General features: G+C 36.2%; 1 long non-coding RNA gene across 1 annotated transcript; it reads right to left on the reverse strand.

Moving 5' to 3' along the window:
* Positions 1 to 12,162: 12,162 nt before the first annotated feature.
* On the reverse strand, positions 12,163 to 15,909 carry LOC117336019. The gene is made up of 4 exons (XR_004534522.1): positions 15,481 to 15,909; positions 14,646 to 14,699; positions 14,287 to 14,425; positions 12,163 to 13,879 (listed from the first exon to the last, which is right to left on the reverse strand). It is a non-coding gene; the product is annotated as an uncharacterized LOC117336019 (long non-coding RNA).
* Positions 15,910 to 25,410: the final 9,501 nt, after the last annotated feature.

Genomic DNA, 25,410 nt, shown 5'->3' on the forward strand with positions numbered 1-25,410 from the left:
TGCACATGGTGCAATCTAAAAACAAGGTTCGGGGTACATGGTATATTGTGAAACGCAGTATATTGTACATGGTGTAATCCAAAATAGCGTACATGAGACATTGTATATTGTGAAATAAAGTATATTGCACATGGTGCAATCTCAAATAGCGTACAGGGGGCATGGTATATTGTGAAATTGAGTATACTGTACATGGTGCAATCTAACATAGCGTATGGAGTATAGGGTTCAGATATAAAGTGAATGAGAGTATACTGTACATGGTGCCATCTAAAATAGCGTACAGGGGTCATGGTATATTGTGAAATAGAGTATACTGTACATGGTGCCATCTAAAATAGCTTACAGGGGTCATGGTATATTGTGAAATGGAGTATACTGTAAATGGTGCAATCCAAAATAGTGTACAGGAGACATATTATATTGTGAAATAAAGTATACTGCACATGGTGCAATCTAAAAATAGCGTTCGGGGCACATGGTATATTGTGAAAGGAGTATATTGTACATGGTGCAATCTAAAAGAGCGTACATGAGACATTGTATATTGTGAAATAAAGAAATACTGTTCATGGTGCAATCTAACATAGCGTAGAGAGGACATTGTATATTGTGAAATGGAATATACTGTACATTGTGCAATCTAAAAATAACATTCATCGGACATGGTGTATTGTGGAATGGAGTATAATGTTCATGGTGCAATCTAAAATATCGCACAGGAGTCATTTTATATTGTGAAATGGGGTATACTGTACATGGTGCAATCTAAAATAGCGTATGGAGTATAGGGTTCAGATATAAAGTGAATTAGAGTATACTGTACATGGTGCCATCTAAAATAGCGTACAGGGGTCATGGTATCTTGTGAAATAGAGTACACTACATAGTTCAATTTTAAATATCGTACAGGGGACATGGCATATTGTGAAATGGAGTTTACTGTACATGGTGCAATCTAAGATAGCGAACAGGGGACATGGTATATTGTGAAATAAAGTATATTGCACATGGTGCAATCTAAAATAGCGTTCGGGGGACATGGTATATTGTGAAATGGAGTATACTGTACATGGTGCAATCCAAAATTGTGTACAGGAGACATATTATATTGTGAAATAAAGTATACTGCACATGGTGCAATCTAAAAATAGCGTTCGGTGCACATGGTATATTGTGAAACGGAGTATATTGTACATGGTGCAATCTAAAATAACGTACATGAGACTTTGTATATTGTAAAATAAAGTAAACTGCACTTGGTGCAATCTAACATAGCGTACAGGGGACATTGTATATTGTGAAATGGAATAAACTGTACATGGTGCAATCTAAAAATAGCATTCATCGGACATGGTGTATTGTGAAATGGAGTATAATGTTTATGGTGCAATCTAAATAGCGTATAGAGTACAGGGGACAAGGTATATTGTGAATTATAGTATACTGTACATGGTGCAATCTAAAACATCGAACAGGGGACATTTTATATTGTGAAATGGAGTATAATGTACATGGTGCAATCTAAAATAGCGTAAGGAGTATAGGGTTCAGATATAATGTGAATTAGAGTATACTGTACATGGTGCAATCTAAAATAGCTTACAGGGGTCATGGTATCTTGTGAAATAGAGTACAGTACATGGTTCAATTTTAAATATCGTACAGGGGACATGGCATATTGTGAAATGGAGTTTACTGTACATGGTGCAATCTAAAATAGCGTACAGGGGTCATGGTATATTGTGAAATAGAGTATACTGTAAATGGTTTTATCTAAAATAGCGTTCGGGGGTCATGGTATATTGAAATAAAGAAACAAGTATAATGTATGAGGTACACGGTGCTTGGTAAACTAGATATGGTGTACAGGGTACAGGAGTACAAAGCAAAATGGATAACGGGGTAGAGTTTACAATTGAAAATGGAGTGAGGGGTAGAAGGTATGATGTAACATGTAGTCCGAGTAAACAATGTGAATGGAGTACAGGGTGCATAGTATAATGTAAAATACAGGAGTGCGTGATATACTATCAAATGGAAATATGGATGATATACAAAATGGAAATCGGTTGCCATTGATAACGGGTTAGAGGATGTAAAACAAAAAGGAGAGATATGAATAGAGTACGGGTTTATGGCATTATGTACAGTTCAGTATGGAGTAATGTAAAACAGAGTACATAGTACAGGGTACAGGTATAATGTAAAATAGAGTACAGGGTACACGAATAATATTAATCTGAGTATAATGTACAGGAAACAGGCATAATGTAAAGGGGAGTACAAAGTTTAGGGTACAGGTATAATGTTAAATGGAGTGCGGGATTCGGGGTACAGGTATAATGTTAAATGGAGTGCTTGATTCAGGGTACAGGTATAATAATTTAAAATGGAGTGCGGGGTACAGGGTACAGGTATACTGTTAAATGGAGTGCGGGATTCAGGGTACAGGTATAATGTAATATGGAGTACAAAGAACAGGGCATAGGTGTAATGTTAAATGGAGTACAAAGTTTAAGGTACAGGAATAATGTAAAATGGAGTGCGGGGTACAAAATAAAATGCTGTACATGTTACAAAAAAGGAAGTACATGGTTCATGGTACATACTGTTCAACTGTATAGGGTAAAGGCTAGAATGCGAGATTAACACGAGGTACTGGTACAGTATAAAACGGAATATAGGTAAAAGTATGCAATTAATTGTTTAACTGTAAAATACAACTGACAATTAAGAAATGCTCAGACAGGCTGTATAGTCACTATTTCAGCTCTGACATGCTAAGTAAGAAGTTCACTGTGACTTTAAACGTCCCCTATTTACTATGACATACTCAGTTTTTTTACTTTTTACTGTGACAAAAAGACACTATTTTCAAAGTGACGTTCCAAGTCACAAGTTAACTGTAACATAACACGTCACATGTTTACTGTGACAATCACATAGAAATATTAAGGACAGTAATTAAATTAACAAATATATGATCTGCAAAATAACTACCTTTACGGGAAAGTCCATGAATCCCCAGCCGTTAAGTTGACGTTATCACAAACCTCAAGATGTCCACTTTCGAATTGCTCTTCAAGCGACGTGTCGCCGAATATAATGTTCTGTCAATTTACATCACACACTAAGTCTAGTTGGTATAATATTAGGTTATTGTGAATATTGTTGTTTCACCAATTATATCTTAGGTTTCATTGCGAATGAACATAAAATAAAATAAAATAATCTGATTCATTAAGTGATAAGCAGAAACGTTCTGATAGCAAAAATGATATTGTGGAGGGACTGATCAACCCTAATGACACACGGGCTTTTATTCAATCTGCCGGTGACGTCACACTTGTCACATGACCTGGCCGAACATATATTAATAACGTTTGCCAGTTTGTGTTTGATCGAATACTGTTATCAAACAGAATTGGAATTTCTATAGAAACATATGCATGATTCCAACAGAGAATAATTTATTACATGCTAAACAACTACGAATCATACATGTGAATATTGCCGGATGTTACAATGAGAAAAAACATGACGTGGTCTATTGATGAAAACATACTAAAATAATGATTTGTCTGACTTCCTCTTAAACGTAAATAAATTCAAGTATTGTTGTCGCGCCATCCTAGACGTCGTGGCAACTGTAGATGAATTATCAGTGTTGAGTCTCATTGAGTTGCACTAGATGTTTATTCGGTTGTCAACGGCAACCTCATTTTGGCTTCTTACTTGCATCACCAAACATGCATTATTTATAATTAGGTGTTAGATATAGGGAACGTAACTAAAATACTATTTGTTACCGACGGTAATGATATCATTTTACTTTTTTTTTTACTTCTTCTTGTGTAGCATTCACGTTGACATATAAGGAGATCGTCACACATGTTTTGTGGACAAAAGCATTTCAAAGATATATATAGCATTGTTGTTGTTCCTTTTAGGTAAGGAGAAAATGTAAAACGTGCACTAATTTTGAAATGTATTTCAGCTAATAATAGGCAACCGAGGCAGTAACAATAGTCCATTGTCCTTGCTAGATCTATTTCAAATGATGAAGTATATCTTGCTAAATCAAGCGTTGCTAATCACGGATAAATAGAGGTTACACAGCGAGTGATTGTTGGATATGGAATTTATTTCCAAATTGGGAAATATGCAAATGTACAAATGTATCACCGATTAGGGGATATCTTAAGTGATGGATTAAATACCAAGGTGAGATTGCAGGTTTATATCCAGAACAATTCTTGCTATTTCAGAATATTTCCCTTTTAATGTTTATAAAATATACTAGCGGAAAACAGAAACGTAAGTTCGGTTTTTGTAATATAACTTGAAGACACGTGGTCTAAATTCAATTAATCGACTTCATTCAATCGCGGCATCTCGATGTACAATTACCTCCAAAAGAAATAATGATAACTGATGTGTACTATTCTGATGTTCGATTTGTAATGATTTACCAGCAGATATGGCCCCGGATGCACGCTTTCTTGAAAATCTGCTGGTAGCACGCAGCGTCGTGCGGGGTGAAGGTCGACTGAATTTTAACTGAAAAACATTTTCACCGTGCAAGGAGGTAGATCAGTGTCAAACTCAATTGTTTAAAAATCATACAGATAAATGTATTAGATAATCTGAACTTGCCCTTCTTTTTTCTGCTACTATATAAATTGTATATATACACATAAACTGCTAAACAGGTAGCTGTTGTCAGCTTGATAAATATGTAGGTATAGAATAAGTTGGGTGATGTTCGCGTATCATTTACATAATCGACTGCATGATTAAATCTATACGTGGAATGGACTCGGTATATAACCTATTGAAAAGGTATGATGTATCTTTAGATTTGTCCAACACCCCACAAGGCTATGTTTAAAGTAATCCGGGTAATGTAGCACTACGCGAACAGTTTCTGATGCCAGCCTCAGCCTTCAATGTTCCCTGTGAATGGTTTGTAACGCAGACACAATACTGTTGGGATCCAGATGATGATAAGATATGAATTATATATCGCAATGCTATTTTTACTGTAATAACCTGATATATTGGCGCAATATATATACTCTATTTATTACTTAAAACCAAACAGCCCTCAAGTCGCAAAAGAACAATCGATACTATTCACTTATGCCCCAATGTCAGCGCTACTACCGACAAGGTCCAGCTGATCAACTATTTATCCATATATATATATTTTTTTTCTGACATGCATGGTCGAATAAGAGTGGTTTATTTTTGAAAATAGATATATATTAGCTTCATCAGTCAGAGAGGGGCTCTCAGAATGTGTGATTCAAACATCTGCATGCATGTGTCGCATACGAAAAACGATACCAGAAAAAAAAATGGCACATCTTTGTTTCAAAAACTGCCATGGTTGCTGTCAGCCTATGGACACGGGACACACTTAACTAACTGTGATGTAGGACGCATGTGTTCAGTCAGGTTAAAATTGTGAATATAAACTAGTTTAAAAGGGGGGAAAGTTACTACAATCAGTCAGAATTTTTTTTTTTTTTATAGAATACCCTTATTTCGGGTGTAAAGGAAGATTTTGTAATCTGTATTTAAGTGTAACAAGCTTCCTCCCCGGAACTTTCACAGAAATGTCGTATCAAAATTATAGTATATCTTGTAGGAATAATAGAAGGATGATACTCGAGAAGTTATAAAAGCAACAGTCATTCTCAGAGTCTCAAATCGTATTATCTCGAAAACTCAAGTGACCGTTCACGGAATCTGTTACAGGAAAGTGTAATGTAGCATGATAGCCATTACCGCTATTTTTTGCGAAGTTTTTAATTCAACGTGCATGAAAACGTAGATGTACAATAGGCGTTGCATTCTTCAGGTTCCGTTGATAATAACCAGTTATGATATGGAGTTATTTGCTTGTTGAGTAGAAGAGGTTTACACCTTTCAAACCATCTACTCTTTGTCTTCCTTTAATTGATAGAAATATATTTCTTCATATATATTGCGCGATTTTTGTCAAGTTTGTATGATATTCTGTTTTGTGTATATATCGATGATATTGATTGTTCTTTTGTTATCTACATGAGAAAAAAATGTGTAGCTTTTTGAAATATGATGGTACATCGATCTTTACATTCAACTAGTGAAATTTCAGAAATTAACAATTTGATGCAAAATTTATCACCACTTAATCTATAATATAACTCAGTTTACGATCATATTATATCATTTTAGGATGTTGTATTTGATTATGATACATCTTCTGTCATCCATCAATCGCTGTTGTTCTGATGATTCAGGATTATCTTTACGTGACTCGATTTCATCAATTAATGATTTGTTTCTATCATTATACTAAATGCATTTAAGATTGAAAGACGTCTAACTAACATGGACCTGTAATATACTAATCCTGACAAAGGATACGGGAAAATGATCAATTATTTAATATTTTTTCTTTAAATAGCAGTGACGTTTTACATATGGTAACATCACAACACCATTACATACATATGTACACAAACATGTGTGTTCAGACCAGTAATCGATCCCGTCGCTGCAAACTTACTGGAAGTAGACCTGACGACTCTTGTCTTTTTGAAACTTAACATAAAAAAAATCTAGTGAAATAAAAATCATATTCAAAAACCGGTCTTTGTTTGACTTATATATTATATATTGAAATATCAACATATATTGAAAATTGAAATATTGGAATTGCAATTTTAAAATTACCTTATACATGTATATTATTACGGTTTTCGTTTTAGCGATTTTAATATAAATCGCCTTCGTCTAGCACGTAACACTGACTGACTGCACACCCAAAGCTAAATTTGTCGATGAAACAGCCGTGTCGACATAATATGAGATGAAAAGGTATCCACTGTACATGTGCATATTCTGTTAACATCGTGTGGGCATAAGCATTAACCATATCGATTGATTTTTGTTCGTCATTTGTTAATGTCTGACTAATTGATACTTTTCGATCAATAACTGGTATATATGAAGCTACAGCAATGTATTTAGTAGATCATTGGAATTCATTTTGAAATGGTACGGCTAATTCATTTTCGATTTATTTTATATTTTCTATAAGGAATATCCTACACAGACGCTTACATCAAACGTCCGGAGCCTATTCCATGATGGTTATTCTCAACAAATGTGACAAGCAGGTATTTGCATCTGGAATCCAAAACAGGGTGGAGTTTTTTCCGTATTTAATTTCATCTATATCAAGCTGTTTACTGTATGTACCTGCAACAATAAATACCTCGCACTGATTATCTACCAAACTGATACCTACCGGAGCTTACAGTTATCCACCCTCCCTCGGAAAACCTTTTGGGAGTTTTAACATGTACCTGATTATAATTAGCGTTATAGATCTACCCTGATCTACGAAACGTCACCATACTACGAGGGTATAACCTTTGCAGGTATTAAGTGAAAGTGTTGTTTACCTTTTCATAATATATAGACTACCGCCATTCTATACCCTACATTTCCTACACAAACAATCATAACCATATTCTGTTTGAAATGGATAAAAATATGGCTGCTCGCCACAGCATGGCACATGGGACAGTTCCGCTATCCACTTGGTATCAATAAGAATCAGCATCCCAGTAGAACATTATTCAGATATCAATTTGACAGTGTTAGGTGAATTTTGAGCAACGTGACAAATGTATATGGCCTATGAACCTAAAAAGTTCATTCCACTTGAGGGCCATACAGAGTCAAAATGTGCATACCATCAGACTGTCGTCCCATACTGATAGTTTTAACCAAGTTTGAATTAATTCAAATAGAAATTAAACACATGATAGTCAACATTCTGTTTTACTTATATAAACTATAAAAAGTATATCCCTCTCCAGTTAAGAACGTGATTTCATAAATGTCATGGAATTAACCAATTGTGTTATAGCACTTAATGTCCCATCCTCAGCCCCAATGGAAATCACACTTTGTCTATTAAATAATAAAAATCATCAAATAATGAAATTAATTATCAATGATATTTACATATTTGACTACCCTACCACGACACTTAAACTGGCTCGACGAACTACTCTATTAACTCGCTTGCTTTTTCTATTTCCTGTCACTGATGCAAGACCGCACCATGATTGTATAAAAAAACATCTCCCACGCAAAGTATTTTGTTTATCAATACGAATAGATGAGAAGTAGACTTTGTATTTCCACCTACCTTAACCTTTAGTGACTTCATTGGAATTCCCTGTCATCTCCAACGTTATACGGTTTTGTTGTAATTCGAAAAGAGTGATATTTATGACTGATTTTCATAACAATGCAATTAACTGCTAATACGTCAATTGGGAAATGAAACCGGCTTATAGACAAGGGGTCAGATTAACTAAGCCCTTTTTAAAAACATTTTTCCATATCAGCTATGGAGCAAACTGGACAATCAAGTTTTTATGGAATTGAAATAAGAGTTAACTTTTTATGTTAGTCTGATTTTAATCGGCGTATGAAAACATAACATCAGTGGTCAGACAGCGTCTGTCAGTGGAGAAGAAACATCAGTGGTCAGACAGCGTCCATCATTAGATACGTAACATCAGTGGTCAGACAGCGTCCGTCAGTGGAGAAGAAACATCAGTGGTCAGACAGCGTCCATCAGTCGAGAGGAAACATCAGTGGTCAAGCAGCGTCCATAATTAGAGATGTAACAGCAGTGGTCAGACAGCGTCCATCATTAGATACCTAACATCAGTGGTCAAGCAGCGTCCATCCTTAGATACGTAACATCAGTGGTCAGACAGCGTCCGTCGGTTGAAAAGAAACATCAGTGGTCAGACAGCGTCTGTCAGTGGAGAAAAAACATCAGTGGTCAGACAGCAACTGTCAGTGGAGAAGAAACATCAGTGGTCAGACAGAGTAGGTCAGTGGAGAAGAAACATCAGTGGTCAGACAGCGTCTATCATCAGAGATGTAACATCAGTGGTCAGACAGCGTCCGTCAGTGGAGAGGAAACATCAGTGGTCAGACAGCGACCATCAGTCGAGAGGAAACATCAGTGGTCAGACAGCGTTCATCATTAGAGAAGAAACATCCGTGGTCAGACAGCGTCCATCATTAGATACGTAACATCAGTGGTCAGACAGCGTCCGTCAGTGGAGAAGAAACATCAGTGGTCAGAAAGCGTGCAGCATTAGAGATGTAACATCAGTGGTCAAGCAGCGTCCATCAGTCGAGAGGAAACATCAGTGGTCAAGCAGCGTCCATCATTAGAGATGTAACATCGGTGGTCAGACAGCGTCCATCATTAGATACCTAACATCAGTGGTCAAGCAGCGTCCATCATTAGATACGTAACATCAGTGGTCAGACAGCGTCCGTCGGTTGAAAAGAAACATCAGTGGTCAGACAGCGTCTGTCAGTGGAGAAAAAACATCAGTGGTCAGACAGCAACTGTCAGTGGAGAAGAAACATCAGTGGTCAGACAGAGTAGGTCAGTGGAGAAGAAACATCAGTGGTCAGACAGCGTCTATCATCAGAGATGTAACATCAGTGGTCAGACAGCGTCCGTCAGTGGAGAAGAAACATCAGTGGTCAGACAGCGTCCATCAGTCGAGAGGAAATATCAGTGGTCAGACAGCGTCCATCATTAGAGATGAAACATCAGTGGTCAGACAGCGTCCATCATTAGATACGTAACATCAGTGGTCAGACAGCGTCCGTCAGTGGAGAAGAAACATCAGTGGTCAGACAGCGTCCATCATTAGAGATGTAACATCAGTGGTCAGACAGCGTCCATCATTAGATACCTAACATCAGTGGTCAAGCAGCGTCCATCATTAGAGATGTAACATCGGTGGTCAGACAGCGTCCATCATTAGATACGTAACATCAGTGGTCAGACAGCGTCCGTCGGTTGAAAAGAAACATCAGTGGTCAGACAGCGTCTGTCAGTGGAGAAAAAACATGAGTGGTCAGACAGCAACAGTCAGTGGAGAAGAAACATCAGTGGTCAGACAGCGTCCATCAGTCGAGAGGAAACATCAGTGGTCAGACAGCGTCCATCATTAGAGAAGAAACATCCGTGGTCAGACAGCGTCCATCATTAGATACGTAACATCAGTGGTCAGACAGCGTCCGTCAGTGGAGAAGAAACATCAGTGGTCAGACAGCGTCCATCATTAGAGATGTAACATCAGTGGTCAGACAGCGTCCATCATTAGAGATGTAACATCAGTGGTCAGACAGCGTCCATCATTAGAGATGTAACATCAGTGTTCAGACAGCGTCCATCATTAGAGATGTACATGTAACATCAGTGGTCAGACAGCGTCCATCATTGGAGAGGAAACATCAGTGATCAGACAGCGTCCATCATTAGAGATGTAACATCAGTGGTCAGACAGCGTCCATCATAAGATACATAACATCAGTGGCCAGACAGCGTCTGTCAGTCGAGAAGAAACATCATTAGTCAGACAGCGTCCATCAATCGAGAGGAAACATCAGTGGTCAGACAGCGTCCATCATTAGAGAAGAAACATCAGTGGTCAGACAGCGTCCATCATTAGATATATAACATCAGTGGTCAGGCAGCGTCCGTCAGTGGAGAAAAAACATCAGTGGTCAGACAGCGTCCATCATTAGAGATGTAACATCAGTGGTTAGACAGCGTCCGTCATTAGAGAGGAAACATCAGTGGTCAGACAGCGTCCATCATTAGAGATGTGACATCAGTGGTCAGACAGCGTCCATCTTTAGAGATGTAACATCAGTGGTCAGACAGCGTCCATCATTAGATACGTATTATCAGTGGTCAAGCAGCGTCCATCATTAGATACGAAACATCAGTGGTCAGACAGCGTCCAACATTAGAGATATAACATTAGTGGTCAGACAGCGTCAATCATTAGAGATGTAACATCAGTGGTCAGACAGCGTCCATCATTAAATACCTAACATTAGTGGTCAGGCAGCGTCCATCATTAGAGATGTAACATCAGTGGTTAGACAGCGTCCATCATTACATACGTATTATCAGTGGTCAAGCAGCGTCCATCATTAGAGATGTAACATCAGTGGTCAGACAGCGTCCATCATTAGATACCTAACATCAGTGGTCAAGCAGCGTCCATCATTAGATACGTAACATCAGTGGTCAGACAGCGTCCATCATTAGATACATAACATCAGTGGTCAGACAGCGTCCGCCAGTGGAGAAGAAACATCATTAGTCAGACAGCGTCCATCAGTCGAGAGGAAATATCAGTGGTCAGACAGCGTCCATCATTAGAGATGAAACATCAGTGGTCAGACAGTGTCCATCATTAGATACGTAACATCAGTGGTCAGGCAGCGTCCATCATTGGAGAGGAAACATCAGTGGTCAGACAGCGTGAATCATTAGAGATGTAACATCAGTGGTCAGACAGCGTCCATCAGCGGAGAAGAAACGTCAGCGACCAGACAGCATCCATTAGTTGTGAGGCCAAAATCTGTGGCCAGACAGCTATATTCGCGAACATAAGATATCCTATTACACCCGGAGACCGAAATTTAAATGTGATGAAATTTGATTTTTTCGTTTTAAAAGAAAATCTCTACATTTTTGACCCGGAAAAATAACCGGCTATACGGCATATGTCATTTCTTCTGCATTTTTAGTAGATGTCTTGATATCGGAGAATTTCCTCTTGTTATATTAAAAGAGAAACCATTCAATTTTCTTCTTATTGCATTTCATATACTTAAACACAAAATTTTAAATCATTGAAAAATCAATAGTGTCAAAAAGTACGGGAATCGGTAACATAACTCATGACGTCATCTATTCGAAAGGACTGATTAACGCAATTTAAGCGTTTTCTGCCGTTATTAGATAATTTGTCCGTGAATAACTAAGGACAATTGAGTATTTTGTAGAACAATAACGAATTGATGTATCTTCGCTTCAATTGGAAAAATTGGCAAGTTTAAATAGGGTGAATACAAAGGTTCGCTCTGATTGGTCAAAAACGTATGTTTTCATTGTATAACTTATAATGTCACTGCAAAATCTTGTATTGTAACTGCTGATCGCTGTAGTGTCAATATAAATTTTATTTGTTGGATTCTTTTCGATATTTCACTTGAAAAAAATCCATTAAAGAACAATATCTCACAACGAAATAAGAAGCGTTCAAATGTTGTTTATTAAAACACCAATATCAATATATATAAAATGACTAAATGTTGAAGTATAATTCAAAATTTCAATAATATGCAAAACATTTGTTAGTCTGGATATCGGTACCTCGTCATGGCCGATATAATATGGTCCTTAATTAGTATTTGGCGTTTGGTGAAATTTCTTCGAGAAATGAAGCCAAAAGAGCGCAGACAAAGGATTGTCTAGATACCGTAACTGCGACCTCGGCCAATTAACCCTGGATATTGTCCATATATTATGGTCATTTGTAAAAGTGTGACCTTGACCTTAGCCAAAATATCCAGAACCTCAAACTTGTTTGCGATCATTGTTCTTTATTAGTTCGTAATATTTGATAGAAATCCTTCAAGGAATGAAGCCGGTCGATCGCTTAGAGCTAGTTTCTGAAAATAGTATCGTTGACCCTGACTTTGACCAAATAACTCTGAATCTGGTCCTTTATATTAATTGTGTGAAGTTAAACGAAACCAATGTAATGTAACTGTTACGGCAACGGATGCTTTGAAGGAAAAACAAGGTGAGTATCAGATTACAATTGTCGTCAGTAAGTACTTTTCCAAGGATTGATAAATCATTACGATGTAACTTCATAGAAAGGTTGATTAGCTGTTCAGTCTATCAGATAAATAGAACAATTTGGTCAGATTTCGTTAAACACTTCTCGAAAGTCAAAAGCTAAGGAAAATAATTTACATGTTTTGATTTTCTCCGAAATTGAATAAATTAAATGCTTGAGATCAGGCCAAGATTTCGTATCATTAAAATGGTCATGATTTTTTCTTTCCACGGATGTATGACGCATATGCACCGTGTCAGAACAGAGCTTGAACTAGCCAGTTGAGTTCGACTGGTGAGGTTTGTCATCGCAACGGTTTTGTTAAATCTTTACACACGTGGATAACGAAACTGTTGCAACAACAGCCTTAAAAATAAACCAATTCCATATCTTAAGGTAATAACTGCCTAAATATGCATGTTTTAGGGAACAACCAACCAATTGAAAAAATAGATTTTTGAAACAGCCCCTGTGTATAGAAAGTTGAGCCAAGGATAAAATGTCTGGCAGCCACTGATTGGCCAGTATGCTATGAAGCGAGAAAATAGATATGTAGCCTGATAGGTAACTATCAATAAGAAATGTTGATATAAATTTCGTAAGTCCGATTGATTTTTTCCCGAAAAGTTCAGGTAATAACAATTAATAGGTAAACATTTAAGATTTTTGAGAATTTATACTGCGAAATTCACCCATTTTCAAAATGAATATAATATTCATCACCAATTTTGACCGGGCAATCAATTTTCCTTCGAAGCGAAAACAGGAAATGACCCAAAATATCCGCTGTCGTAACAGTTACACTACAATTGAAACTGGTCAAGGAATTACATACAATGTAAGTCATTAGATCTCTGATGAAATATTAAACAAAAAGTAATGATAACATAGATCCTTACCAAACATTCATTATCAAAGTTATCAGAGATTTTATGAAGCGGACTAACGGAAGGGAAACTATAGTCCCACACCCGGTTTGCAGAAATACTACTTGAGGTGAATACCAATGCAAAACATTAATAGAGGCTTATACTAATGTGTTTTCAGTCTTGTTCACCGATATTGTATAACAGTTCGGATTTAGTTTCCGGTTCCCTCTCAACATTGGTGTCGCGACACATCTGAAACGATAATTGTGTAACAATTAAGATGATATATACATTGTAATATGTACATTTTATATCGAGGATACCTTTTAAATAAAACATTTACAGATATATGCATATGGTATATGATATATACACACAATATAGACATTTGTGATCGTAATGAACATTATCTATAATGATAATTCATACCATTTTGATAAATATCATAAAATGGCTTAAAAATAAAACAGCAAACAAAATTCTTGATGAAATTTTTGTGTAGCTGAGCGATTTACTTCGTTCAGTTGTTGTATTTCACAAAATATCGAACACAGTATTTGAACTAAAATTAATAACTTAATCGCCCAGATGGGGTCTTAATATGAAACAGGATCGTATTCCGGGAAAACCCGAATGATCTTGTAAGTGATTCAGTTTACCTTATATATCCTTGAATCAAATCCCGGTTATCTTTTGAAAGGCTGGTGCACTCTCCGCTGCTTCACCATGGTACCCAGAATGTGCACGAGGGAGGATGTGTCGCACTTAGTTCATCAATGCAATCAATTATTTCAACGCCTGTAGACAAAAAAACATCGAGATTTCATAAGCCTAAATATTGATCGCTGATATCTATTCTCCGAGCGGATGTTTATGTGACTCAGCGACATGGTGACAACCCAATGTAATTTTTATCATAACGAACACATATCTAATTGAATTGAAAGATAATTGTTTCTTTTCTTAATACATAACTACTAATAAACGTTCACTTAAACGAAGAATATATTGTACTTACTTATATAATCGTCTTCTTGGGTTTTTAAATGGCCACGGCCGGCTTAAACTGCCCCTGTAAAATAAATCAAATTATTTAAACAACTGCAATTTAGACTAACGAAAGTGATGACAGTGGATTTGTAGATTTATACAATCTTTTTCAGTTTTATTATTGAGGAACATATCATTTTAAGATTTGATTGATGTTGCTTGCAACAATTGCAATTTAAGCTATGTATAGAAGTATCATTCCATAGAAATAAACTGTGCAATAAACCAGATTCGGTGAAAAAGGGTGACGCTCCATATACATATTTTATGACGGATGTTAATCATAATTAATCTTTTGTCTATCACAAGACAAATCAAAACGTCAGGAAAGCTGTGCATTTAAGAACAAAACTGAACTATCTTTGGACTACACGGACATCAGTGAAACAGAAAGTTCTATGGTTTAATATTAAAGGGGCATTCCTTCGTTTGAATAAAGTTGAAGTCGTCAAAATGGAACTTAATAGAAATATCTATTTTTTCCCAATTAGTAAAATTTATAATCTTTACAATAATATGGCAAATTTACTCGTAAAGTAAGCTTAAGTTCTTCAAGTATTAAGTCCTAAAAATTCTTAATTCGCCCAGAAGTTTCACCATCGCAAAAAACAGACGGTATCTGTGTACAATTCGTCATTTTTGCTGTATATTTCGGCGTCACTTTGGGTACTAGTAGGCAGAAACTCTCACACAACCCTTGTTCGGACACAGATTCATCAATAGAAATTTTGCAGATTTTTTCTGTCAGAACGAAGGAATGCCCCTTGAACAAAACACTTTATATGTTCATCGTAAACACTAACCTTTTCACTTATCCGTCTTCCAAAGTGGTCTCTGGTTTAAACTTTGTGGTGTTCTATCAGTGGAACTGAACACAGCCTCGGGGTTCATTAAAACACATCAACAGTTCATAAAATGACTAACAATATGATTACAATATCACAACAATTAATATAAAAGAGATAAAAAAAATACATCAATAAAAATTCGAAACAAAAAACCCCAAAACAATGGTACCAGTATCGCTCACCTGTTTATCTATTTATTTCTTTAACTACCTTTTACGTCGACAATCTGTGATAATAGTAAACAGGTCGCATATCAAAATGAGCTTTAGTAGAGAGAACATCATTTAGATTTGACCAACTTAAACATGGACGATGGACACACGACCAATGGATCATAATACACCTAATGAAAACTATGTAGATTGAATGAATCAATCACTGTTTGGAACAATGCAAAATATATACTGAAACGAAAAAGAAACGCAACATGGAAAATTGTGATTAATTTTGTATTAAATATACATATCTGTATAAAAATCGCGGAAATAAACATGCACCCTGCCTAACACCCATACCAATCTTCAAAATCACCCAAGTGTGACTAGAGACCTATGCACTTCCGGCGCGGTAAAAGCATCAAAAACCGTGCCTGTACAAACATATGCGTTCTTTTTTCATTCAAACCAGTATCAATTCATCACTAACATTGAGCCACATCATCGCCAATACTTTTGCAAACAATAATTCCTTTTACAATTATGCCACGGTTATCAAAGGTTGATAGAGGACGTGCGATAGCGATGCTTCTGGCAGGGAACACGCAACTTCACGTCGCTCGACAATTCAGAGTTCACAAATCGACTATTAGTCGATTAGTTTCACGTCTTAACGCAACAGGAAGAGTCGATGACCAGCCGAGATCAGGACGTCCACGCGTAACGTCGCGACGTCAAGACCGGGTTCTTAGGTTGGCACACCTGCGTAACAGGAGATTAACGGCCGCTGAAACGGCAAGGAATACGATTGGTAATCATAACCGTCGAATTCATCCCCAAACAGTGATCAACAGACTGCGTGAGGCTAATTTGCGTGCAAGGCGACAGTACGTTGGTTTACCACTAACACCGCAACGTCGAGCACGTCGTATGCAATGGGCAACGGCACATATGCCCAGACGTTTTCCTATGAGACGTTGGAGGTCTATGCTCTTCACCGATGAATCTCGATTCACGTTATTTCGAGCAGATGGCCGTCAACGTGTGTACCGGCGTCGAGGCGAACGTTTTGCTGACGCCTGTGTTTTGGAACACGACCGATTTGGGGGTGGATCAGTTATGGTTTGGGCGGGAATCTACCATGGTTTGAAGACGCCTTTGGTGATAGTCAATGGGAATTTAACGGCCGTACGCTATCGGGATGAGATCCTTAGGCCCCATGTTGTGCCGTTTGTTAGGCAGCATCATCTAACCTTTCAGCAATATAACGCGAGACCACACGTTGCAAGAGTCTGTAGAGACTTTCTTGCGACACAGAACATTGTTCCTATAGATTGGCCTCCATATAGCCCCGACCTGTCCCCAATCGAGCATTTGTGGGATGAATTAGACAGAAGAATTCGAAATCGCCGTAACCCCCCAAATACCCTCCCTCAGTTAGCAAATGCACTCGTCCAAGAATGGAATAACATTCCAATACGGAAAGTCAATGCCCTGATGAACTCAATGCAACAAAGAATTAGAGATGTGATAACTGTTCGAGGAGGACACACACGATATTAGGGCACGGTTTCAAAACTGCTGCCATTTCAACTTGGATTCACGTAGGGTACTACCAATCATGACCTTCTAGCAAAGTGACCTGTTCTTAAAAATCTCTAAACATTTAAAGGATGTTACATCAATATTCAATATTAACTATTACATATGAAATTTAAACATAATGCTCACAAGTATTATTTTATTAAACCTACAATTTGAAGTTGCGTTTCTTTTTCGTTTCAGTATATTTACAATACATACACACATTATATATATAACTTTACATTTCTATAAAAAGTCAAAAATATATGAATGAAACAGACTTCTATAGTGATGGTGGGTTGAAATCATGACGGACGGAATAAAAGCTTTCCATTCACATACTTGTGTGTGTTAAATACAAGTGTATCATTTAGTGATAAAATATGGAGATGGATCACCATGGTTGCCGTACAACGAACGTAACATGTAACTCACTTTAATATAAATATGGCTTAGAATTATTTGACACACAAATATGTGAACAACCTTAATAAGTTTCCTTGCAGATATTCTCTAGATATATATAAACACAAGCCCTGGATTGATTGATAAAACACATATGAAAATATGATTATCGTAAATTCGATACAAATATTACTATTTAAGAAAAGTCTACAAAAAATCCACCGGCACCTGTATCGTTCACCTGTAATGTTGGACCTTTCCAGGTTAAATAATCAACTGATAGCTACCCGTGATAACTTTTCGACCCTGTCACATAAAATATGGTCTTATTTTGACAGCTTTTCGCGAAGCAGTGACCATTCAAGTATGGAAAGAATAACTCGCTGCTCTCGGGACGAATTCCTTCTATATTTAAAACCGATATGAATGATATGATATGAAATGTGCTGAAAGCATATACTTTTTTTTCAAATAGGGACCAATGTTATAACAACCAAATTATACAGATTTTTCAGAATATCTAGAATAATTTCCAATAACGAAATCAATATGTGTAATATCTGTATATCATAAGGTGTTGGTAAATCTTAAGTCACGTGACAGATGTATTGACTGAATGTCTTGGACTTCTAGAAAAGAAATATCTTTGCAATTATGTAGCATACTGTTTTGAGGGAAAACATAAAATTCGAATACAGTTTTTTTTTGTTACCAAAGTACGTGATTTTTCTGTCTTAATTTCGCTGTTGAGAATTATTTTATATTGACGACGACACGAAACTAATAAAACAAAAACAAAAACAAAAACCAAACAAACAAAAAACGACAGAGTCTGCCTCATGACACGTCGACCTCACATAATATGAATTATTTGATCTTTGTCAGGGTAACCATCAAATCTTAATATAAACATCACCTACAAATTGTCCACAATACCAGTATCTATACATATAAACTTCTATAATATTTAAAACAATTAAGAGTAAAACGCACTAGGAGACAATTCATTTTCGAAAATAAACACGATTCTCTCCCTTTCTCTAGATACGAAGATCATAATTCCAAACAACACCCATGTAAGAGGCTTGAACTTTGACCCGAATATTTTTGTTCTTGCATGTTTTGTGTCACGTGATATTCCGTTTTCGTTATCAGTAAACGCCTCGACGTCATAACTTCGTGTGAAGATCCTGACGTACAGGCTGCTACTGAAACTACAGCTCACATTATGTTGAGAACCGGAACGTTTTCCTTCCGGTTGCAATTATTCATGATCGCTATAACGATTTGTCCGACAAATTTCTCTCGATTTTCATTGCATGCGAGGTAACCACAAGACTATCTTAACAGGCTAATTAAAGTTTTTTTTTTTTTCAAGTTTTCTATTGTTTTTAAACATGAGCGCAATGCAACTTCATCTACCTTATTTTTAACACTTCCGACTCGAATTTATCGTTGATTGTATCTATTTCGCTCTGGTTGATTGATATCAAATCATTAAAAAGACAAGAGCTTTATAACTTTTAAAAATTAATCAACGCCAATGATACACCATATCAAAGATAGAAGAAAATTACACTTATAAAGTATTATTAGATACACGTATCACATATAAAGTATTATTAGATACACGTATTAATGATAAAGTATGGATTAGATACACCTATCAAAGATGTAAGAATGGATTGGATACAATGATAACTCTTATAGATTAAAACGATGTGTTAAACACACATGTCATGCTCACAAGGAAATGGATTCTAATATGAAAGAAAATGGTAAGGAACCTTAAAGAAAGAAGAATTCATAAGATACACGTATCACAGATAAAATATGGATTAGATACACATATCAAAAATAAAGTAAGGGTTATAATACACGTATCACAGATAAATTATGAATTAGATACACGTATCACAGATAGAAGAATGGATAAGATACACGTATGACAGATAAAGTATGGATTAGATAAACGTATCACATATAAAGTATGTATTAGATACACGTATCACAGATAAAGTATTTATCAGATTCACGTATCACAAATAAAGTAAGGATTATAACACACGTATCATAAATAAAGTAAGGATTATAATACACGTATCACAGATAAAGTATGTATTATATACATGTATCACAGACAAAGTATTATTATATACACGTACCACCGACAAAGTATGGATTAGATACACCTATCAAAGATGTAAGAATGGATTGGATACAATGATAACTCTTATAGATTAAAACGATGTGTTAAACACACATATCATGCTCACAAGGAAAGGGATTCTAATATGGAAGAAAATGGTAAGGAACCTTATGGGTTTTGGACACATAGGGTATTTTTCCATTTTCTGTTAGCCAGACCCAATAAATGTTGGCTGACACAGGTTTTACCTCGCCTTACAAAGCTGTTTATCTATTTTATGTCAGTAGGGGGATATTGCTGCTGGCTGAACAAATTTAATGACCTAGGTGGTCACGTGGTCCGACGCGTCATCTGGTTCACCTCACCAGTATCACTAGGCTAGAATCTGCCTTGTTATATGCATTTATAGAGGGAAACTTCAAAGAGACCCATATTATTTTGTAAACATTGAAAGCAATGACAGTGAATGTCCTGATTTTATCATCTTACATGTTTAGATTTTCTTTCCACACCTCATGTCTGTAATTGTATAATCAAAATAGTAGACCAGCGGACAATATCATAACCTTGGTAGGTTACTAATATCACATGTCATCTGTTTATTTATTTTTTTTTTATTTTAAAAACTCAGACAATGGCATATACACTATAGGTCTACTCAGAGATGTAAATATCACGTATGTGATATATACATCTCTGGTCTACTATACAGTGAGGTGACAAAATGATCTCACTTGTGAAGTCTTTTTACAGTGATTAATTTTCCTAGCCTTGTTAACCATTTTATTTTTGGCATAATTTGATAAGATTTTGTACGCTTTTAAGAACATGTTTTACCCTTTCCTGACGTAATATTAACATAAAAATATCCATTTCTTAATTTTGCAAGATAAAGATTTGATAAAAATGCAGTAGTTTGAAATACAGTTGTCTCATCCTGATGTAATTTAATTAGATAGTACGTAATCACAGAACTGATTTTTTTTATTTGAGACGATGGGTTTTTTGTACATTGAACTTTGAGGATTTCCTTTGTACATATTAAATCAAGAATCTTTAAATATTGGTTGAAATTAAAGCGTCCAGATAAGTTTTTACTCAAAGTATGTTATGATGACATGTTGGAAACTAAAGATCCTTGGATTCTTTATTTAAATCAGTAACTTTGAACTGTCAGTCTTGGGTAAATGTTTGAAGAAATCAGTTACAGTTCTGATCAATTTTACAGTAATGTATTCAAACAACGTCCTTTTTTGACAATTTCCTTAAAGAATGTTTTATGAAGGTTATGAAGGAAATGTATTTGATGTGGTGAAAATGTTACGCAGACATTCTTAGCTTATTGAATTATAAATCATGTAAGAGTGGATGCCTTTGTCGATTAATGTTATATACTATTTTATCCAATAAGTTGTAAAATTTATGGAATAAAGTTGAATTTAATACAGTTGTTTAATGAATAACGGGATCATCACTGGAGTACATGTAACCAATTCACTGTTGTAACCCAATATATTAATGTAAAGTATTCCCACATCACAAAACCTTTGGTAGATAGTGTGTAAATACTTTTGGGTGTTTATAACGTTATTTATACTATCATCTCGGCAGCAGTGAACCTGTGACGTAGGAGGCTGACCGACCTCGTTATCAGAATGAAATTTTGCATATAGGTCAGTTGTCCAGATGGGCCCATGCTGTGCCCTGTATCTCAGCGTGTATATACACAACCCCAGGAGTGTGAGGGTAATTTGACTGGCTTTTCAGAAACTAACCTATAGACAGCTTTAACCTTTTTGTGTCTAAAACCCTTTAAATTGGATACCAAGATCTTAAAAAATATCACTCAAACAAACAAACAAACACACACATTCATTTCAGGTACAGTTACCGAGGTTTAAATCTTATTGGATTATTAGCAAACCTATCACTGACAAACTGGCTGATATATACTATATAATAATTTATATGAATATACAAATCAAATCGGTCACATTTGATGTAGACAAAGACGTCCATTTGACTTAAAATATATAGAAATCAAGTAGAATTTTCAAATGCCAAATTTCAAGGAATGTGTAGATAGAAAACCTTGACAGAAGATAAATTTCGGGGACAGTTAATTCATTCATAAGGATTATATATGTGTACAATGCAGTTAATCTTGTCATTTATATCCAGGTACGAGTGAGCAAAGTTAGGTTTTTCAGAGAACTCTAGATACGCTTGGGGTGATTTTTGTTTCCTATGAGTGTTAATGTAGGATTGAGTTGTGTTCAGATACAATTAAGTTGAGTAATGTTTGTAATATGTGTTCAGGTACGCTTGAGTGAACTACTGTTTGCAAGGAGTGTTCATGCACTTTGAAGTGGAGCGAGTGTTCAGGTACGCCTGGGTAGAGTGATGTTTGTAAAGAGTAATCAGCTATGTTTGAGTGGAGTAATGTTTGTAAAGAGTGTTCAGCTACACTTGAGCCGAGTAATGTTTGTAGGGAGTGTTCAGGTACGTTTGAGTGGAGTAATGTTTGTAAGGAGTGTTCAGGTACGCTTGAAGGGAACGCATGTTTGAAAGAAGTGTAACGTACGGTTGACTGACGGTATGTTGTCTGAAATATTCTTCTATGCTTGGAGAGAGTTATGTTAAAGGAATATTTAGGCATTGCAAGGTAGAGTAAACGTTTTTTTCACGAGTGTTTAGGTACGCTTAAGCGGAGCTACATTCGCTGTGGCACGATGAGGATTTCTGAGGCGTGAGATGAACTGCTTGAACTCTCGTGTTAGCCTGCCCAAATCCAGAAGTATGACGAACCCAGGAATAATGCACAGAATCAACGCGCCAACATAACCGATGTTGGCTGCGGATTGTCGGTCGTCGGAGGCACTCGTCAGTTTGCGTTTGAACGAAGACAGTTCCTTTGGGTTGACGCTCAGCTGTTCTTTCAGCTTACTGATACTCTCTTCCAACTCCTCTTGGTCCATTGAACTGCTTTTGGTACAAGCACAGTTGGAACAGGACATTGATAGAGTTTCTGCTTCTGAAAGAAGTAGATACATAAATAATTGGCTTTTCTAACACTTTGGTGGTTTATCTGTTTCGTTAATGGAATAGATTTTGCAAAAGTATGACTGAGTAAATGAGTCAATTGATAATTAACAGATAAGTACTTTTTGTTAATGAGGTACTTTTTGGTAAATGTTCATCTAAAATACTTACACATATTTTGATAAGTTCTGCAAACATGTCAAATTATATCTTCTCCATTCCAAGAATGTGTGTTCTGTTGTTTCGATATCGACAGAAAAACACCTGGTTTAGTTATTTATCATACGATACGTCTTATATCAACGATTTTCTTGTTTGATAGAGATTCTAAATTCTGTGGATGTACATTATTTATCATTTACCGTTATATGCTACCAACCTGTAGGAAGTGACGTTGTTTCCAGATTTACGGAAGTGACGACAGTAGAAAGCGGCGGTGTTGACCCGAAGGTCGTTTTCATGGCTGTTGTTGGTTCCGGACTACTAGATTCTAGGTTGCTAGGATCCATCAGTGTATTTGAGGGTGTACTGGCGACCGGGGAAGTTGTACCACTGAATGTCTGTGTCGGTGTAATACTGGATGTCTTTGTCGGTGTAACACTGGGTGCCTCCGTAAGTGTAATAACGGGTGTCTCTTGAGATGGTGTAGAACTGGGACATACCTGTTGGAGGTCGCTTATGCCGTCTGTGATCTCATATGGGTCCAAAGTTCTAATCATATCTGAATAGAGATATTGTGGTTCATGATTAACTATATTGGCATTTCATGAAATTTTTCAAGAAACCCATAACTGAATATTCATGTATAAATATATACATATAAGCAAAACAATTTTTAACATATATTACAGTAATATTACGGTAATATGGAAAGATTTCTTTAATACACAATATCAAGATGAAAATAATAAACATAGTCGATATTGCCAAACCGCATGAGCCATTAGTTATAAGAGACACACTTTTCGCCCTTTCCACATATTGAATATCGAAATATGTTTTGTACAATTATTAAGAGTATCGTTTTCTTTTTATTCGATATATTAGTTATAAATAGTATCCATAGTAATACCACGAATTGGCCATTTTACATTCAGTGCGATGTCCTTCTTTAGCATGAAAAATAATATATGGTTCCTGGTTTTAGAGAAAAGAATACCAACGCTGTTCAAACATATGTTACAAAGAGGATATACAACAGTGTCTTCAGTTCAGTAATACCCTTTGTACAATCTAATTAAAATTAGACTTGAAATTTCCAAATCTCTACGATACACTGCAATACAAGATCTAACAGCACCCCGTAGGAGGTCATCTCAGCTTGACCTTCGAGCTTTAAATATAAGCCAAGGAAAACTGGTCAATAACGTCATCAGTCAAGCAATACAAAGCAGCCTTACAGGAGCCTTCGATTGCATTTCCTTTGTATTGAAGACTCAAATCAGCGTTTGATTTGAAATACGCAAAATTTCACAAATATTATTAGAAGACTACTTAATTGGTTACGATAATAAAAAAGTTGCTAATCCTCTGGACGTTACATTGAATGAAGAACAGGAATCGATTTTACATTGTCTTGTCGACAGGACGGACTGTGTTGCCAACTGGATTTCGAAAACCATTACCGTACATGTTAGTCCCTTTCAAACTATCTTTTTTTTACACGACACTGCTGTGTTTACTTTCCCTCGCACGATTAAGGATAAATATCAAAGACAGCAAAACTATAAATTTGATGAAGCGTAAGGTGGAGTTGCTGAAGCCATGTTGTTAACCGTTGCTATCAACCATCGGAATACCTCCGGAACGTTACGCAAAGTATTTATGCTTCCGAAGAATGAAATCACACTGAAAATTTCATAGGCGACGCGCTGATAGGTTATGCTGATATGACCTCTTACGGGGTGTTGTTATCTCTTGCATTGCAGTACTAGTGTATCGTAGAGGAACAGAAATTACAAGTCTAATTTCAATTAGATTGACACCATGTATTTCATGAGTGCGCAGCATGAGTGAATCATATTTAGATATTATCCAAACGAATGAAACATATTTGATATTACTGAGGACATTTTTAGATATTCTGTTTATAATGATGTTTCTTCAAAAAACAATCTTTCCAATATGCTAACTAGGCCTATTGCGAAGACTCGCATACATTTATCACTTTCATATCTTAACAGTCGTATGGGCAAATAAAGGAAAAAGCACAAAAATTCGAAACTTAAAAGCAAGGTCAAACAATATTTCAATCAATCGTTCGATTTAGATATGTAATCAGATTTACATTTTCAGGAAAGTTTCCGTAATGTTCGCAATCTATACATTATTTGATAATAGTCCTGTCAGATGTATCAATATTAGTTCGCGTGGAGCTCTCAACCTCAAACGGCGTGTCTAGTAGACCAAGTGAGTGCTTACTTTGTAGGTAACTATAAGGTCATTCTATTCACTGTCAATATCGGATATTACTTTTAGTCTTTTATAGTTACTTCCGTTTGAATTTTAGTTCGGAAACCCACACGTTTTGATTGGTCAAATCAGAAAGTA

This window comes from Pecten maximus, chromosome 10, assembly GCF_902652985.1.
Source record: "Pecten maximus chromosome 10, xPecMax1.1, whole genome shotgun sequence".
NCBI lineage: Eukaryota > Metazoa > Mollusca > Bivalvia > Pectinida > Pectinidae > Pecten > Pecten maximus.